Consider the following 14,189-nt stretch of genomic DNA (forward strand, 5'->3'; position numbering starts at 1 on the left):
TGGGCATTACATTCCAAAAAGGACATGAAGCAAAAGAGAGAATCCTGAGCCAAGTGGTCAGAACCAGAGAAATTGGAAAGATGGGAGCTGTTTACAGTGTATAGAGGGGAGCTTAAAAATCTCCAAATACCTAAAAAGTTGCTGAAGAAAGGAAAGAAGTTAGCTAATATTTTTCCCCTGAATTGATAAGAAAATATAGACTTCGTTTACTTGAAGAAAAATTTAGGTTAGGCATTATAAAAGTCATAATTAAAGAGCAGGTCAGATGGCATCGGGAAAATGTGTGCACTTCCACTTCTGAAGGACCTTACAAAGTAGTTAAATAAACAGCTGTCAAAAATAGCATAGGTGTTGCAGTGGGGATACTGCAACACGCATATATCAAACCAGGAGTCCCGTGGAAAGGAAATATATATGGACAGACAGATTCTTGATAGCTGTTTCAGAGATGTTTATTTCCCCAGCCGCATGGCCGGAGCTCTGCCCAGGAACTGTTCCAGTCACAGGACCAAGGGTCCTTCTGCCCGCGCAGGGAACACAAACCAACCAATGGGAACGAGGCTGAGCAGGGGCAGGGAAGCCCCGTGTCTGTGCCCTCAGGGCCCCTCTCCCAGGGCTACACGGCAGGGGAGGGACCCCAACACCTCACCCGTTTTATTTTAATAAAAGGAGAATGAAAACAACTGGATAAACATAACAAGAACCGTTTCAAGACAAAACAAGCCACCCTCCTGAGTCTTTAAATGTCCAAACAGATTCTCTGGAACATCTTAGGGCTGACAGAAGGGAGACAGAACTCTGAGCATGCTTTGTGGGGAAACTGAGGCAGGAGAGGGTTTAACTTCTTCCCTCCCCCTTTTCATCCCCCACTCGGCATTGGAAAGGGATTTTTGGGGAAACAATTGGCAAAAGCATGGTTTTGTGAAGGAAACCATGGATGAAAAAACGGATTGGGAATACACTGGGGGTAATAGGACATAGGGTAAAAGGGAAAGGTGGGATTAGGAAAGGGAAACTGTAGGGGGGACTTACAATGGAGATACTGTCTAACATGACTACGATTTTTGGCATATATACTGCCTTTTACAGGAACACCATCAGGCCCAGTGACCTGCGATGCTTGTAACCCTTTTCTCCCTAGTACAATATTAAATTCCACCACCTCTCCATCTCCCAAGCTTGGGATGCATTTTTCAGGGTTATTCTTTTTAATAGCAGTTCTATGCACGAATATGTCTTGCTGGTTGTCACACCTTGTTATAAAACCATAATTTTGCTTAACATTATACCATTTTACTATCCCTAAGATCTTAGTTACTATGATCTTTTCGTTTTTCCGAGTGGCTGCTGTTTTCTGTCTCGCTGCGTCTTTGCTCTCTCCTTCGGTCGCTCCCGTGTTGGAATTCTCGGGGCTGCTCGTGCCTGCGCGCTCTTCCCGGGGTCGCGTTCGGGGCTGTGCGGGCCGGGCCGGGCCGCGCCGCTCAGTTCTCCGTGCGTCGCCTCCTCTGGTCGCAGCTTCGCTGCCGCTGTCGGGCGCTGCACCCACGTCTCGGCCGGGCCCCCGAGCGATGACTCCCCTGCGCCCGGCTCCAGCGCGCGTCTCGGCTGGGCGCGGCTCCGTTCCATCGCCACCGCCGCCCGCCACCGCCCGCGCGCCGCCCCTCTCGGCCGGGCGTTCCCGGGGCTCGCTCCACCACGCGCTGCACGGGGCCATTCGGGCACCGCCGGGTCCCGCCGCGCCTCGCTCCGCCACCGACACTGCGGCTCGCGTGGCTCCGCCCGCGCGCGGGAACTGCCTCGCTGCTGCTCGCAGAGCGCTCGGTGCACGTGGCCTGGGCCGCACGGTCCCTGCGCCAGGCTTCCCTTCGCCAGGACACAGCTGACATTGCTCAACAGTCTCGGTAACTAAATAATATTCACGAAAATATTCTTCCATCGGCATATATTTTGACTCCAGTATTAACTGTGTCCAAACGGTTTTCCAAAAGCCCTTGGTAAGAATTAAATCCCAAGAAACATAGAAAAAGTTCTTAAACAACCATGCCAGGAAGTGTTTCAGTTCTTTTTGAGCTTGAATCAAGCTAAAATTCACAAATCGTTGTTCAAGAATCATTTTAAGTTTAAGATAAATGTCCATATGCGGCTCTGAGAGCCAAGAGTCTTCCCACGGTTCCTCCATAGTTTAGATACGGAATAGCAAAGCAAAACCAAGAAGAGGAATCCAAAGTTTCCAGGGTTTACTCACACAAATCAGTCGCTTAGGGATCGGGGATCGTTCTGCTCACAAATCTCCACCATTTGTTGCAGTGGGGATACTGCAACACGCATATATCAAACCAGGAGTCCCGTGGAAAGGAAATATATATGGACAGACAGATTCTTGATAGCTGTTTCAGAGATGTTTATTTCTCTAGCCGCATGGCCGGGGCTCTGCCCAGGAACTGTTCCAGTCACGGGACCAAGGGTCCTTCTGCCCGCGCAGGGAACACAAACCAACCAATGGGAACGAGGCTGAGCAGGGGCAGGGAAGCCCCGTGTCTGTGCCCTCAGGGGCCCTCTCCCAGGGCTACACGGCAGGGGAGGGACCCCAACACATAGGTACAGTTGATTTTTGACCTCTTAAAATCTGTTTCAGCTCTGCTTTCTATTATTTTCTCCAAGTGGATTCTGCCTCTTGGATGTTTGTTGGCAAAGCCAGCAATCAAAATAATAATGTAGAAACAGAGGCCTGTAAACACAGAGGATGTGGTAGGGTATCCAGCCATGTCATTCAGCCTCTGGTGGAAAGTGCCAAGATATGTGCTTTGGAAGGCTCACAGGACACATAGCTGCATGTCAGCCTATTTCAATTAGTGTGTTGAAATGGCGGATTACACATCTCTATAAAAAATAAATTGGTCTCATCCCTGAAATTATAAAAAGCCCGAGGATCCAAGCAAGAATGAAATCTTGAGCACCTCGATTTCAGGGGCCACTGAAATGCATTGTATCACTGTTTCTGTGGCACCCCACTGCCCTTGCTTGTCCTCTCTGAATGTCCCCTCTCCCACAGGGTGGGGTCACAGACACAGGGAAGCACGGATGGAGAGCAGTCCCAAACAGATGGCTTTCTGCTTGGAGTGTGGTAGCTGCTGAGATGTCAGGGAGCCCTGGGAGCCTTAGTTCTGTAGTTTTCTGAAGACAGTCTTGCTCTCTTAAGCGCTTGTATTCAGGCTATTTAAGTGTGAAGTTTAGATGGATTTTGAGTGTTTAATTGTACAACTGTTCCCTCTGCAATATCTGCAATATCTGTGGCACTGTACCACACCATCCATTTACTGTCATCCAGTGCCCCAGCTAGGAGCTCAGGTGAGCTGCTGGTTTCCATTGTGTGCTCAGTCACTTCCCTCTTTTGAGTCTTCTCCTGCAAAACCATCTGTGTCCCATGCCACCAGCCAGCACATTTGCCTCCCCCAAGCTCTCAGGGGATCTTTCATGAGATCCATCTGAGATTGAAAAATTTCTCAGATTTTCTTATTTCTTTATGCCTCTTAAAGGGGCAGTCAGTGTCCCTGAAACTGCTGGTCATCACTGGAGTCCCTTCTACCTATGCTGTAGGTGGGTAGCACCACTGGGCAGAGGCAGAGACTCAGCCCTTTGTGTATTCATTCCAGAGGCAGCTGAATCTTTCCTGGTGGCCCCTCTGTCCCTGCTGAGGCTGCAGTGGTGGGTGAGCATGTCCTGAACAGTCTCTGAGAGCCACAGAACTCCATATGGCTGTCCAGAGGGAGAATGACCTCTGACAGACCTTCCCACCCTGTGTTGGGTGGTGAGTAATCCTGAGGGGAAAGCAAATGTGGGGAAAAGTTTGGGCAAAGTTCACACATCTTCCCGGGGAAGGGAGCTTAGCCTTCCATGTGTGGATCCATGCTCTGTACATGAATACAGTGACATTTGTGTCTCTCTAACATCTCCTCCTAAAACTGCTCCAGGATGTCTTACTTGTTGCATGTGGGTGGATCTGGCAATGCATTTCTTGTGGACCAAGGCACAGAGTTCTTGGGAAATGGTCTCAGGAGTTGTTATTTCCATAACTCTCATCCTCCAGGGACTGGGGGCAGTGGGGACAGGAAGAATTGTGAGACTAGCTATTATAAAAAGAAAAAAAACCACCAAAAGCTGTTGTCTCTAATGCTGCATGCTCGAGCTCTAAAAGTACTGTCTTCTAGATGTCTGTAAAAGTCACTGACATTGCCATGTCACTGGATTTGTTGGCTCAGCTTTTAATTCTTTTTGTGGTGAGAAAGACACTGAAGGGTGGGGGGACAACTCCAAGAACTTTTATCAGCAGTCCTTAAGCCTGGCACACTGGCTCACCCTGTTCCTCCACCTGCCCCCCCCCTCATCCCTCTCAGCCCCAGTGGACCACACCAGCCATCACAGGGAATGCAAATTATTTTTACACAATGCTAGTATGTCAGGGAGGGCTGCCACACCAGAGAGGCCTTCAGATGCAGTTCTAGGTGACAAGTGGGAATCAAAAAAAGCTGGATGTGCAGGTTAGATTCTCTCTGCTTACCCCTGTGTTGGGTTTTGATTGACAGACAAGAAATAAAAAGTAAACATATTTTAGGAGGTGCAAAGGCAGTAGTGGCAGCAGGCCTAAGGATCAGGCTTTCTGGACTGCTGTTCAGTTTTCAAGAGGAGCACTGGTGGGATAGCAACAGACCGAATTGCCACCCTGCCTGGTATTTTTCTTTGCTTTTCTCTGCTTCTTTTTCAGCAGGGGGAAACATTCGGTGTGGGTGCTTCTGAAAGGAAAGGCTTGGAGGCCCATCTTCTGGCCTCCAACAAAATAATTTGTATTTTTAAAAATTTCCTGATAAATGAAACTTCTGCATTGTTTAAGACAACATCAATGTGCATGAGACAAAATTAATTTTAAACGGAACTGTTTTGAAATGAAAATGTTCTTTTTAGATAAGGCCAGAATAAAATGCTTTGAAAAATTTCTGCTCTGGTTTAGAAAGTGCAGTATAGCTGAAATGGACCTATTCCTTGAGGAGTTTCTTATATTGTAAAAGTAACTTTTTCTACATGAAAAGCACTTCCCCCCTCCAGTTAGAAGCCTAACAGCCCTGGTGTCTTGTGGTGGCAATTTTCTGAGGTGCATAAATAACTTGTGTAGTTATGAACACTTTACCCAGAACCAGATTTATCATATTTAATGTCTTAAATATTGGTGGAACAACTCGTATTAAATCCTGTGTACGATAATTTTTTCCTGATCAATTCCATATTTATAGCATTAATCATTTCTCTGCAGTTAATTAAGAGAATTGATGGCTCTTAGGCTTTCTTAAGCTGATTCTTTAAATAAATATATCAAACGAGATCTCCATTACCCAAATCAGACTCTGTCACAATAGCTGTACAGGGGCCAAAGAGACAGGAGCACAGATCCGGAGAGCATCTACGGGGACTTGACAAACAAAAAAGTGATATTTCAAGCTTGTGTCTCGGTGGAATGGGGAAATAATAGCAACATAATCAAGGGAGTGTTTGTGTAGCCCTTATGGTTTAAAAACCTTTTGCCTCAGCCGCGCTAATACTCTGAAACAAGGATGCTGATTATATGACCAATTGTTTGGCATGTGTTCCTAAACTGGTTTATAATTACCAAATTAATCTCTCTGAGGTATTAAAAGCCTATTTGCACAATCTTTGTAAAACTAAAAGGGAAGTGAAGCACTTTACCTGTGTTGATACAGAGCCCCGCAAATAGTAACTATTTGTTTTTGTAGCTGTTGTGGCTCTGGGAACAAGTAAATATAAACAGCAGGAAACACAAATACAGAGGCAGTGCAATTGGAGGCTGTCAGGAAGCAGTATGGTGGCTTCAGGAGCTGAATTCGGCTTGAAATAAGCTTTGTCTCAGTATGCGTAAGAGGCTTTGGCACTGTATCAGACCTCTGGGGAAGCCACTCAGCAGGGTGGGGATTACTATAGTTTGTGCTTCCCAATTCACGGCAAACTTGCTTCTCTGTCATACTAGCGCATTAACTCTCTCTGTCCCACCTCGGCGCTTTTTGTGGGATTTGTTTGCTTTCTAGCAAACAGCCTGACATCTGCTCGGGAGAGAGCAGAGAAAAACCCCCAGCACACATGACTGAGCGGCTGCAGAGCGCGTCTCCTCGCTGGCGAGGGAGGCAGGGAGGCACAAAGATGGCTAATTTTGCCAGGCTGGATAATTCTCCTCTGCAATGCATGCGCCGTAGTTGCTCTGACAATACCATCTAAAATGCAAATGAATTATGCCTGCATCGAAGAGCTGGCAGTGAGTGTTGTGTAGACCTGCTGCTGGCATAAACTTCCTCCTAATGGGGATTTTTTTCTCTCTCTCTGTGTGAACACATGGACTCCACTCTCTCTTTTGAGGTTTCACAAGGGTTAATTCTCTCTTAGCTGTGGGAATATTTTTCGTTAGGAGCAACTCGATGGTTATTCCTAACACATGACTATCAAAGAGTCAGATTAGCCGAGGGGGAGGGGAAAGACTCCTGAGTTTGCACTTCCTGTCTCTTAATAAAGCTGAGATTCCAGAAGTATTTAATATCATTGCGGTTTACATAGGAAATTGTCTGAACACTCTTAGTAAGTAACTGAATATATGGCTGCTATATTGAATACCATTTGTCCGTGGTTGTTTTTCTTTCAGTTATGTTAGATATCTAGAAAATGTTGTAAAAGCAGGATCTTGTTACGGTGCACAGCTAAATGAGGAACTATAAAATACAGTTTTAAAAATTTAAATATCTAAAATGTATTGAGAAATGTGAGGTGCACCAGTACTAAAGAAACAACAGCAATTGTTTTATATGCACTGCTAAGGCAATAAAATGTGGATTCCTTATGTAGGTCCAAATGTAGCAGCTGGATTTGGCTTTATGAACCATGAAAAATAGTTCCCATCTGGAAGTTGATGTTGAATAAAGATGCAACAGTAAGGCTGCATCTTACATGTAACATTTATATGTTTCCAACTCAATACAGCACTGGTATTGGAGAGGAAAGAGTGAGGGAGAGAGAATGGGAATATACAAATCAGAAGCCTCTGGCCAACATTTTAATGTGTATTCTCTAATTTAGGAGCCTCAGGTTTTGGCTGCGGGGTTGGGTTTTTTTGGTTGTTGTTTGATTGGATTTTTTTGTTGGTTTTTTTTTTTTTTCTTTTTCAGGGCAACCCTACCAATAATCAAGAGTGTACAGGTAAAAAGGCTTCTGAATGCCTTCCACCACATTCACTGCTTCAAAGATCATTGTCTTCATCTTCCTGTCAGCTAAGTAAGAAAGTGATAGTGTTACTGTTCTGTGATATTCATCCCCCCAAGCCTCCCTATAGCCTTCCCACCTATCAAATTGGCACTTAAAAGTGTGCTCATGGGGCCTGCAAATCAGGAATTCTGTTTCAAAGTGGCTGGCCCTTTGCTCTTTACCTATACCCTGCCATGAGCAGTGTTTGCAACATGCAAATCCCTCATTTTCATATCCCAAACCCCCAATCATAAGGTGCCCAGGAGATCCTACTTCCTCTCACACAAAAAGATAAAGGTCCAGTTTAGAGACCTTTTTACAAAATCTGGCCCCAGACAAAACTCTATTAATTCTTAAAAGATTTTGTCAGGTTCATGACGCCCCAAAATTTTTTAAAATTCATACTGCATACAAGCAAAAAAACAGTCCTCACTAAAACCTTACACTGTAAATTAGGTTGTAAATTCTTATTAATAACATAAGGCAACAAAAAGTCAATAAAGGAATGAAGTTTGAACATTTTATTGGCTCTTTTTTTCTTCCTTGAGCAAGAATTATTTCTAATGCAAGATGAAGTGTTAGGAGACGTGATGATCCCCTTTTTGCCTAGAAGATGTTGTGAGGTTTCTTTAACTGCAAGACTTTCATGGTGGCCCCAGTGCTGCAGTGCATCTGGCTGAAAAGATTTCCTGTGTTTTTCTAAAAGGATGCTGTTATTGTTCCTGCTGCTCTGGTTGTTTCCATGAGCCTTTAAAATGAAACCAGGTCCCACACCAATGTTGTGAGGCAGACATTTTAAATGTTGGGAAAACTTTAAAATCAAAGTTGGATTTTGCAGGTATTCATTGTCATCAGACCATGGAAATCTTGAAACACCCTTAATCCACCTTTACCCTTCATATGAAATAACAACACACCCTTGGTGCTTGCAAACTGTATTCCTTTAACATAGGAAATAAGAGCCACATATGTTTAATATATTGACATGTGCAACACTCACTTGGTACATGTGGCCCACTGATGTGATCATAGGCTTTCCTCAAGTTAGCTCTTCAAATCAGAAGGCAGTGTCACCCTTTCACCTCTTGATATCCTGAGATCCCACAGCTACACTGCACCCTCCCGCTTATTCTGATCCCCTGCTCAGTGTAGCACTAGAGCACTGGTATTGAAGAGAGAGGGAGGGAGGGGGCTGATGGGAATATACAAATCAGAAACCCCTGAGTAACATTTTTATTTGTATTCTCTAATTTGGGAGCCTCAGGATTTGATTGTTTGGTTTTTTTTTTTTTTTTGTAGGATAACCCTACTACCAACAGTCAGCACTGTACAAATCAAAGGCCTTTGAATGTCTTCCACCACATGCCTTACTCCAAACCCCATTGTCTTAATCTCCCTGTCAGTTAAGTAAGAAAGTCATGTCCCTATTTTGTGATATTAAACCCCTCAAACGTCCCTTGCTGGGGAAGGCTCTGGAGGAAGGTGTGTGGCTGTATGGGCACAAGGGAGGCCACAACCCCTTTGACAGAAATTGTGCCACAGCCTGAATGTCTGCCATAGCTCTTTTTGGAGAAGTTTCTGAAGCTGAACTCAATGTGTTTGACTAACAGTCTATTTTCCATGCAGGGACCTTGGAGTTTCTGGCAGATACTCCTCAGACTGGAACCCAGACAGCTTGTCTGAATACAGAGAAAACAGTCTCCCTCAATCCTGAAAAAATTAGGAAAAAGGCACTGTATTTGCTGATCCTTGAATAAAAACATCCCTAATGGTGAGTGTGGTCTGGAAATAGCATGATGGGCCTGCTTCAAAGGAGATTCACACTTGTAGGTGTAATACATCAGCAGCAGCCCAGCCCCTGAAAGGAAGGGGGATGTGGGCTGTGTCTGCCACCTGAAGCAAGAGCATGAGGGTGGCACTGGGCTGGGGCAGGTGGGCAGCAGAGAAAACAGGCAGAGCGAAGGCAGATTTGGGACTGCTGAGTGGGAACAGGGAGGTCAGAGGAGCCAGTGAACTTTGAAGGGGAGGGAGAGACCTAACAGCCTAACCAACATCCTCCCTCACTCCCTCCCCTCCATTGTGGGGCTGTCCCAGCTCTTCACTGCAGCCCCTGCACATGCTCTACGCACCTTGGGCTGGGAGGATGAGGACAACAGGACTGTGGGATGGAGGGGACACTTTTGCTGTCTCTCTGCCAGTCAGTGGGCTGCAAGTCTTCAACGTCCCTTGGCCTGGCAGGAAGAGGAAGAGCACAGGGCTGCATCCACAGGAATGGGCTTTTCAGGGTCCATGATCCAGTTCCTTTCTCCTCAGCCCAAAGCAGAGCAGATGATAACCATTACCTACTTTTTCTATGCCTTGAGCATGCTCTGGATTCAGTACAAAGACCATAAACATTCATTAACTTCCATGTCCAGCCTCCATGAAAAAACCCCAATACCTGGAGTAAGCCTATAATGTTGGCTATGGCATATGGAGAGGTGTCTGCCTCTCTCCACTCTATATTTACATTTATTGTTCAAGTTAGTTTTGTAATTAAAATGGCATTAAAGAAATTAAACATCTAGGCTTTCAAGTTCCAGACCTATTTTTATCCTTAAACTTGCAGGGAAAAAAAAAGATTTTTGCATGGAGGATACTTCTATTCCCATTTGCAGAATCTCCAGCTTTTTCATTGTTTAATTCACGTGCATGCAAATGTAGGGATTGTGCAAGCCTTGGCAGGGCATGCTCTGGAAGTTGTATCCACTGCTGAACAATTTAAGCATCTAGATTTCACTGAGTTTGGCAATCCCTTCCAAAACTGCTGAATCTAGGCCAGGATTTGGGATAGACTTGTGTGGTGCTGTTAGAAAGCATAGGTTGAATGCAGTTAGCCTGGGAGCTGGAGAGCAGAGCTACAGTCCTGCTTCTGTCCAGTGGCTTTAATAAAGAATCCCATTTATATTCATTACCGCAACCAAGTCCTGTCTCTAATCTATCGCAAGGGACACTACAGATATATTATTTCTTTGTAGTCTCAAAATGCTCAGATGGTTTTTAACCTTATTAAATCTAAACCCCTTAAATGTGCTTCTGAAGCAAAAGTTTTAGCAATAAGCCTTCCAAAAAGTGCAAGATTTACAAAGCAGATTTATGGCTGTGTGGTGAGTTAAGTAACGTTTCTCTCAGCATATCATTTGCCAAAATTAGAGGAAATTCCCTGCTTCAATTGAACAGGGAGCATTAGGAATGTATATTGTAGTGGTAGATTAGATTGTTAGCACTCTAAGAAGCAAGACAACAAAGTGTTAATCTACCTAGATGATGTTTTGATGGTTGTTGCATTTCAGGAAATAATAAAACTTTGTTTGAATTACAGAATGCTTCAAAGTCCTCAGGATTTCGCATTTACTGTATGAGAATAAAACTGGTCATAACCTCCCAGAGTCTCTATCTCTGTTTTTTAATAGAACCAAGAAAACAATTCTTTTAAAAGGTTAAACCACAATCACATGTACTGTGGCTCCATGCAACTATGTGATTGCTTCTAAGTGTGCAGGTACTATCTTGGTGTTTACAGGTAAAGGATCAGCCAGGGTGTTTCAGAGCCACTGTGGTACATGGTGCAGCATCATGGCAGTTTACTTCACACAGAAGAAGACACACAGGTGCAGAAGTTATAGGTATTGATGAGACAAAAACTTAAAGACAGATCCTCCTAGTCAGCTTACGATTTTTTTTTCTGGTCAGAAATGATGTAAATAATCATTAGCTGAATGAGAACACTCAGTGTTATTAAAATAACATGCTATCAGTTTTTTTGCTATATCGTGTAATAACTAAGCAGACATTTTAGCTACAGAAAGAGGAAAGAGTGCATAGACTGGACTTTGATTTCAGCATTTGGTAAACAGTATGATAATGCAGATGTTTGTTCATTTTTCATCTATGTTTCGGGGCCACATGTTTTCAGTCAAGTTTTGGAAACTTATTTTCTGAGTTAACAGTATTCTTTAAATTATTATTTTAGATAGATCCATCTGGAAATGAAGGGGGAACTGCCCAAGACCACCTCTACACTCACAGTACTTAATTTTATCAGTAAAAGCAAAATTCTATGAGAGGGTATAGAATTAGAAGGCAATCAACAGAGGAAAAAAATGGCCTTGGAAACACCAGTGTCAGCATCAGAGGCAGCAATTCCTCTTTCTGTATTTTAGGCAAAAAGAGTTCTAGAGTGGAGTCTTCTCCCAGCACCTGGCCTGGGGTAGGACATGTACTCTGGAAATTTGGCTAAATACTCAAGCTGAAAAATGAGCAAATCTACACTGTAAAATCCTGTAGCCAGATGCAAAAGGAAAGCCAATATTTCTGTCTCTAGGCAGAGTGGTACAAAATGCACTTGAGGGATGCCTTTTCCCTAGACAGAGAAAGCAAAATTTGGATGAGTGTTTGCTCCATCTGCCTGTTTTGGACAATGGTGTTCAAGGTGACCAGGAAACACTTCAAAATAACATACAAGTGTTCCTCTGCAGAAAATTCTGTATGTTTTAACTGCATGTTCCTAAATGGGTGATACTGATTTTATATCAAGGGATGTGTCCTCTAACAATGTGATGCTACTGATAACAAGCTGGTCTCATCAGTATCTTCCATATACCAGTCACTGGTAGAAGGGATTTCCATGAGTCACGTGATTTATAATATGAATCCATTCAAAGTACATTATTTCTGTAACTTTTATATTAAGTGGAAATGCCTTAAATGCAGTATGAACCAATGTTCAAATGGATTTTTAATATGCATTTATATAAATATGAAGTGTTCACAAAAATTAATTTACAGAAAATTTGGGGTTAGGTCTGTATTTGTTTGAGGTTCTTTTATGTATTTTTAAAAGTACTAGGAGTTAAAATATCCACTTTTGAAATTGTATTCTGGGCTATAAACTTTTAACTTAGAAGTAGATCCATCTGGAGTGAAGTCTGTATCACTTGAGAGAGAATCTTTTTCTAAATATGTATTGCCTTCAAAGCAATAGATATCCTTGAAGTTGGTTTGTTGATAACTTTGCAAATACTTTGAAGAAAGAAGTCTCAGGGTGCATTTGCAAACTTGGCACTTGGCAGAAAAAGAATGGTGAAGGCACTAAATATTGTAGTGTCAGGTTCTTGGTCTTGTTTCAGATGACATCCCAAATGCATGAGGGATAAAACTGCAGATTCCCATAGCAATTAATTGGTGGAAACCAAGGACACTGATTTATGTGCAACTTGCAGAAAATCCATGGGTGTATCCAGCTGCCTTCAAGTAGAAGTAACCCCTGGGGGGAATGGCAGGGTGCATGTCTCTACTGGTCATCCCCAGAGACAGCTTTAGGCTGGTCCCAGCTCCCCTCTGTTGGGGTCTGTGCTTCCCAGGAGAAGGCAGGTTGCACCTCAGGCAAGAAACTCCCAAAGGCACAGGCTTTGCTGTGGGGAGTCCCTGCTGTGGGAGCCCTTCAGACATCAATACCTGTCTTTTTTCCTATACAGAACTTAGGAAAGGGTTGAAATATATCTGAGGGAATTCTGCCAGATATTCATGTATCTACATTTTCTACTCACTCAAGAGGAGCAGTGGTAACCAATGTACTAAAAGTCTTCAAATGCTGACAAATACAATTTAGACTTGAAGGCTGCCAGCAATTCTGTGGTAGTAAATCCCATTTGCAATCAAAGGGTGAGTCATTAGCCTTGACATTTGAGAAATGGAGATTACTATGAATTTATGAAAAAGATTCCCTAAAATGTTTCCTTAGCAACTGCTACTGAGGAGCCTGGGGCATCTCTCAGGTCCCCAGGCTCAGGAAAGCTGGCAGCAGTGGAGCAGATGGTTTCCTATCCACTTGCTGTATGTAGTGCTAAGGGTTCACTATACTTTTCCACTCAAGTCTTGTTTAAGTGAGGAAAAATTGTGTTTTCTTATGTTCCATTATCTTTACTGAGCTGACTTAATGCAGCTGAAATTATTGCAATGGGCACAGCTTATTATACAACACAGGGGCTTGAACTGTGTCCTGCACAGGGCTATGAGCATTTTGGTCAGTTCCAAACACAACCCCAAGAGAAGTGATATGACAGCTTGTTACCACCATAACAAGCATAACATTTTATTTTAAAAGAGTTTTGTTAAAAAAAAAGAAGAAAGAATTAGAGAAAGCTATTCGTTTTCCATTTGTCCTCTGTTTCTGAAATGCTCTGAAGTCCTCTATTCAATCTTTTCCTTACAGCCATGAGTTTTTCTTCTAGGTCAAGAAGACAGAGTAATGAAGACCTTCCATCCATAGGGTAACAACAGAATATTTCTTGACCAGCTGTAAAATCACATCTATCAATGATATTATGTGTTTTATAACTCAGCCAGTTAATTTAATCTCAACACATTTAGTTTGGTTAAGCCAGAGAAAAATAGTTTTCTCTTAGTTAAGTAGGATTCTTGCTGGCTGCTACATTGACAAAAAAAGGTGAGGGACCTCAAGGGGAGCATGTGGGAAGGTGGGAATGGGGGAGAGGGGAACAAGGGCATGTGGAGAGACCTGGATGTTCCTCGGAAAGGCAAAGGGGATATTGGCTGGAGGTAGCAGGCACTGGGGTTATACAGAAGAAGGAATCCCTTGAGTGTACTACAGCAACATCTGTGCCCTGCCTCAGTCAGGTAGGCTATGAAACCAGAGATAAATCCCAAGAGAAGCTGGATGATTGCAAAGCCATGAAGGAATATCCTTATCTCATGGCATCTGCATAGACCAGTGCAGAAGGTTTCTTCTGGACTGAGGGAACAGGTTTTAGTGAAGAAATTTGCAGCACCTGAATAGCACATTCTGTATTCCTTCTTTTGTTGTATTAAATTAATTCCATTAGTAAATTAAATTC

At 43.4% G+C, this 14,189-nt stretch overlaps 1 long non-coding RNA gene across 3 annotated transcripts in view; it reads left to right on the forward strand.

Annotated features, from left to right (window-relative positions):
- Nucleotides 1–14,189, forward strand: part of LOC125331095 — a 67,759-nt gene that overhangs the window by 50,346 nt on the left and 3,224 nt on the right. For 2 of the 3 annotated variants that reach the window (XR_007205859.1, XR_007205860.1), the window contains exons 3-5: nt 7,218–7,323; nt 8,593–8,700; nt 8,920–9,064. This is a non-coding gene — a long non-coding RNA (uncharacterized LOC125331095). Of the gene's footprint in view, nt 1–3,148; nt 6,634–7,217; nt 7,324–8,592; nt 8,701–8,919; nt 9,065–14,189 lie in introns of those variants that run through there. The other variant, XR_007205861.1, reaches the window with a different exon arrangement.

Source organism: Corvus hawaiiensis, chromosome 10 (assembly GCF_020740725.1).
Source record: "Corvus hawaiiensis isolate bCorHaw1 chromosome 10, bCorHaw1.pri.cur, whole genome shotgun sequence".
NCBI classification, from domain to species: domain Eukaryota; kingdom Metazoa; phylum Chordata; class Aves; order Passeriformes; family Corvidae; genus Corvus; species Corvus hawaiiensis.